The following is a 6,000-nucleotide window of genomic DNA, read 5'->3' as shown; positions in this document are numbered from 1 at the left end:
TCTGGCTTTTTATCAAAAGGAGACTTATTTTATTTTAAAACAGTTATTAGGTAGGAGTAGTAAGATTATGGAAACTTAAAATTTTAAATAATTTTAGATGTATGCGTGTTTTGCCTACACAAATGTCTGTGTGCTACATGCATGCCTCATGCTCACAGATTCCCTGGAACTGAGGTACAGTTCCATTTAGCCGCCGTGTGGGTGCTGGGAATGAAACCTGGGTCCTTTAGGAAGAACAGACAGTGCCCTTAATGCTGAGCCGTCTCTCCCGCCTTAGGTTAGTCTTCCTTTTAGTTATACGTACGTGTGTCTCTGTGTGGGTGTTAGATCCCTTGGGGTTACAGGTGATTGTGAGCCTCCTGGTGTGGGTTCTGGGAACCCACCCGGGTCTTCGATGAGGACAGTGCCTGCTTGTAGCTGCCCAGCCCTTACACATTTTGGGGGTGGGAGTCTGAGGATTCAAATTTGGATCTCCAGGCTTGTGTGGTTAGTACCTTTATCATCCGACATGTTTATCCAGTCTTTTCTATTTTTATTTTTTTTCATAATTTGTTGAGATTTACTTATTTTTATTTCATGGGTAGGGTTGTCTTGGGTGCGTCTTGCGTATGCGATACGCGTGTCTGTGTATCATATGCATGAAACACTGGCAGAGGCCAGAAGGGGGCGCTGGAGCCCCTGGAACTGGAGTGATGGATGGGCGCTAAAAATGGAATCCTGCCCTCCGAAAGAGCCGTCAGTGTTCTGAACCACTGGGCCATTTCTCCAGCCCTATTTTAAAAGACAAGGTCTCTCTGAACCTGGAGCTCACCGATTAGCCTAACCCAATCCCATAGACCCTTCTGCCCCAACCTCCGCAGCCACGGGATTTACAAGGGCCTGCCGCTGTGCCGGGATTTTAATGTGGGGGCTGGGGATCTGAACTCAGATCCTCCGGCTTGCACAGCAATCACTTCAACAGCTGAGCCGTCTCCCCACTCACTCCCTACTTTTTTTTTTTTTTTTTCCTTTTTCAGACAGGATCTCACTGTGTGGCTCAAACTGGCCTTGAATTGACTGTCTAATACATACAAGCTGGCCTTTAGCTTGACATACTTTAGCTTTTCCCCCTCATTGCTGCGGGTACATGCAGATCACCACACTCTGCTTTGGATGGCATGGATTTTTGAAAAAAAAAAAATATATATATATATATATATAAAATTTATTTTTATTTTATGTCTATGGGTGTTTTGCCTGCATGTGAGGGTGTCAGAAGCCCTGGAACTGGATTTACAGACAGGTGTGAGCTGCCATGTGGGTGCCGGGGATAGAACCAGGGTCCTCTGAACAAGCAGCCAGTGCTCTTAACCGCTGAGCCATCTCTCCAGCCTGGCATTGACTTTTTTTTGAGAAGCAACTTGAGGTCTCTTGGACCTCGAGGCCATTTGTCAGCCCATCTCTTCTGGACTCACCTTGCTGGAATTTCACTGGTTTCCTGGACTGTTTGGTTGCCAGAGCTGGTGAGGTCTTGCCTGCCTCCTCCCAGACTCCCAGATATTTCTCATTTGTCATTTTTGTACTGGTTGGGGGAAAACAAAGGCCCTCTACTCTAACTCCCTACCCCTGAGAACTGGCTAGAGGCCAGGCCCCTGCAACTCAGAGTCACGGGGAATCTTAGTTCAGACGAGGAAGGAAAACCAGGTCTTAGGACGCTTCCCAGTAGGAAGAGGAGAAGCTGGGATTCAGCCGGATCTGTTTGACCCAAAAACCACGTATCATATAATTTTTCTTTTCCCTGAGTGATCCTGCCATCTGGGTTCTTTGTGGGAGAAACTTGCTCCTAGGAGAATGCTGGCTCCCTGGGGACAGGAACAGAGGAGAGTGAAGGGCTTGCTCAAAAAGCCCAGTCTTCAGGCAGCCATGACAGGAGAATGAACAAATGAATGGGATCCATTCGGAAACTGGTTCGAGGGGGGAGGGGAGCTCACAGTTCTGCAGATCGTTAAGGCTCTCCAAGAGGCCTGTGCTGAGCTGCACAGCAGCTAAAGGAACATCACCTGAAGCATCTTTTAGGTACCACAGACTTGACCCTCCCACTCTCAGCATCTTGGCTTCCTAGCCTGAGATTACCAGCCTGTCTCACAGGGAAATATCCCTTCCATCCCCAACCCTACCCCCACCCCTACTCCCACCCCCCAATCCTGCTGCCATGTCAGGAACTCATTTGCCTCTCTGCACTCATAGCATCCCTGGTGTAAGCGCTGTCGGTGGAGACTCCCCCAGCGGCCAGCCTTTGGACCACTCAACATTTCCATACCTTGAGAGTCTTTCATCGTCCCTCCTGGAAGGCGGAGCTGCCTCTGCTCTCAGGCTTAGCTCAGCCACGTGGAAACTGAGGCTGACCCTTTAGGGTTGAATCTGAGGGCAGAGCTGAGGTGTTTTCGGGAGTGTGCTTGTTGACAGCTCTCTTTCTTCTGGTCCTGTTGCGGGAGAGAGTGGGTCTACATGGGCAGCTCAGCGGCCAGCTGTGGCCCAGATGTGGAGACCCCGCTGGCCACAAAGGAGGTGGGTGTGTGAGAACATCTCCCACTTCCTCCCTTGAAGATAAATGGTTCAGGGGCCACTGGAGGCGCCGAAGGCCACAGCTGCCCCAGGAACCTTTCCCGGAGACAGGCGCCCTGAAAACAGTTCCTGCCGTGTGAGATGGATGACTTGGGGGACAGAAGGAGAGGCCTGAGCTCTAAGTTGGCTGCCACCCTGTCCTCTCGTGCCGAGGCTCTCTAATTTTGCAGTTCCTGTGTGTCCCAAGCCGTGTTAAGGCAGGGATGTTAAAAGAGGGTGCCAGCCATCTCACTGTGTATTTTTTTGTTTATATTTGCACCGATGTGACGTCCATGCCTGTGTGCGTTCTCGTGCAGGACTGTGGGGTGCACCTACACCACAGCTCGTGTCATGGCATGCATGCGGCAGTGGGGGGGCAGCTTCAGGTGGTAGTCCTTGTCTGAGACGGAGCCTCTTCGTTGCTCGTCACCGAGCACGTCCATCGAGCTCTGGGATTGCAGTCAGGACTTACATGGGCTGTGGGGATTCGATCTCAGATTCTCACGCTTGCCTAGCCAGCCGTGTCTCCACCCCCTTGGTCCCCATTTTGTTCGTCTGAGTGAACAGAAACATGCAAACGCAGAGAACAGCGCACCAGACACTGTGCCATGGGTGCACGCACGCGCAGACACACACGGGCACACACTCACACGTGTGTGTACACGCATGCAATATATACATATACCTACCAGGAACAGCCACGAGCTCCCTATGGCCCCTCGGAACAGGAGGGAAGGAAGCTGGGTGCCATATATCATTTCTCTCCAAACAAGCAATGTCCTTTTTTTTTTTTTTTTTTTTTTTTTGCCCGGAGTGGGATGGGGGTGGTCGGCAGCCATGAGTGGCCTCAGGAAAGGGCCCCCTCCGGCCCATATTTCACAGGCACCCCAGACGGAGTCGCTGTCAAGAGCACTGTCTAATTTCCTCTCTGACTGCCGGCCCAGATCCCCCCACAAAGAAGGGCATTGTATCCTCCTCTTCGCCCTGGGCATCTGCTCCGCAGAGGTCTGCTGGGGGACTCTGGGAGGGGATTTGGGGGGATAAAGGGGCTGAATCCTGTGCCACAAGCCTTAGAAGGGTCACAAATCCTTGAGTTGAAAGAGCTTGTTTCTATCCCCCCCATCCTCTCTCAGTCTTCTTAGGCACCTCAAGCCTCCTGGGGAGGGGGTGTCTCTATGCCCCTGGGGAGATCGTTTATAAGTTAAGGATTCTGGGTAGAAGCGTGGGGACCTAGAGAGCAGAGCGTGGCAAGGCAGAGTGAAGGGAAAGAGGACCGGAGAGAAATGACAATGACTGGCAGCTGAGGAGGCTTTCGGGGAGGGTGCTAGATAGGCTTCTGCACCTTTGTTCTCTCATTCCTACAAAGGGACATCACGACAGAAGCTGCCCCTCCCTGGGCTCCTCTGGGCATAGGTCTAAATGACATCTCTGGGAGAGGGTGTGTCGAAGGGAGAGGCTTAGTGGTTAGAAGGCCATCGGGGATTGTATAGAACTTGGGTGTGGCCACAGTGGGCAGTGGGCAGAGGTTTGGTCCGGGTCGCCATAATTAAAGCAAGTCTAGACCCAGCATCTTCATGACCACCCCTCCTTCCTTTGAGTAGTGCTTCTGCTCTATCTATCTATCCATCCATCCATCCATCCATCCATCCATCTATCCATCCATCCATCCATCCATCCATCCTTGTGCACAGAGGGAAAGGGCACATTTGGAGGTCAGAGGACAGCCTTGTGTCATCAATCCCACCATTGAGGGTTCCATGGACCAAACTCAGGTTGTCAGAGCAATGTCAGGTTGTCAGAGAAGTAGCAACTGCTTCTTCTACGGAGAAGATGTCCTTGGTGGTGATTTCTGGGTGTTTTGTTTTTGAGACAGGGTCTCACTATGTCGCTCTGGCTAGCCTAGAAATCGCTATGTCAGGCCCGGCTGGCCTCAAATTCAGAGACCCGCCTGTCTCTCTGCCTTCTGAGCGCCAGCGCCAAAGGTGTGCGACACAATGACCAGTGGGTTTTTTTGTTTTGTTTTGCTTTTTACCTAAACATCTTGGTTTTGAAAACATTGAAGAGCGAGGGAGCGAGCAAGTGAGGTGAGGGTAGGGGAGGAGAGGAGCTCAACCCCGCTGAAGGCCCTCTCTGAGCCAGGTGCTATGCTAGGTTCTACAGACGTGACCCTGCTGTCCCAGGGCCAGGCTGATTCTGCTTTCGTCCTTCTGTCTGCCTGATTTGACAGAGAGTCAACACTGGAGGAAAACACTGGTGAAATGGATAAATCTCGTCCTCAATATCTCTGCAAGTAAAGCATGTCGCCTCAGAACCACAACTCCTGCAGGCCTAGGGATAGGGAAACTGAGGCTCCGGGAAGATAGGTGACTCTGTGAAGGCTGCACAGCAGTTCCTCTGTACAGAGCGTATGCTGGTCCCTAAGCCTGTCAGTCTGGAGGCTGGTGTGTGTGTGTGTGTGTGTGTGTGTACATGCAAGGTGAGAGCCAAGGAGGAAGGCAATGAAGAATGTAGATTCCTCTGCCTACAGTTCAGAATGTGAAAGGAAAATAACTAAAGCCAGCTTGCTCCCCCAGACGGGCTCAGACGAAGGCCTGCAGCTCTCTAGCCAGGTGTGCTGGGTGCTTTAGGCAGGATTTGTGTTCCTAGAAAACTGGGTTTAAATCACCTCTAAGAGCACAAAGAAAGCCATCCCTGTGGCCACCAGGGAACCTGCAACGTGATCCAGGAACTTTTCAGAAAATGTGGGTTTGTTTCCCTCAAATGTGACATCTGTTGGTGGCAGGAGCCAGTGCTGGCTAAGACGGGCTCGGGCTTTGTGGCGGGTACCCTTCTCAGTCGCAGTACGGCCTGCTGCCTTTCTGGTCACGCTGGAGTTAAGCCCAGCCATGGGCCCCAGCTCTGGGGACAGCCTGGAATCCTGAGCCAGCAGCTCCAGTTAGGAAATTAATAAAGACAAGCCCTCACAGCCAGAACCACGGTGAGAGACAAGTTAGGTCATGTCTCTCCGTTCAATCGGATATGACTCCCAGCCCTGATGTCATCTCTAAGTCATTAAACATCACCCTCCCAGACCTGTGGAAATGGTTGACAAGCCTCTTATCAGGCACGCCCCTGAGGCTTGCTGGGGGCAGTGGTCAGGCCCTGGACGCTGACTCTTTGCCAACCATAGGTCAAAGGCAAAAGGAAATCTTGTCCTAACTCCAGACAGGGCTGGGGAGGTGAGTGATTGGCAGAGAATCTTGGTCCCAGGACTACAGCCAAGAAAGAGTTCTTCTGGGCTATAATCAGGGTGGTGTCTCCTCCTCAAGGGCATGATCTGCCAGATTTGTGACCCCTGAAGGTCTAAGATGTGTCTCATTATCTAGATGACCTTTCAGTGGGAGCGTCCACTAAATGGTCCATTTGTCTTGAAGCCAA

The sequence above is a fragment of the Meriones unguiculatus genome, chromosome 7, assembly GCF_030254825.1.
Source record: "Meriones unguiculatus strain TT.TT164.6M chromosome 7, Bangor_MerUng_6.1, whole genome shotgun sequence".
Taxonomy (NCBI): domain Eukaryota; kingdom Metazoa; phylum Chordata; class Mammalia; order Rodentia; family Muridae; genus Meriones; species Meriones unguiculatus.
Note: the sequence above shows the minus strand (reverse complement) of the source record.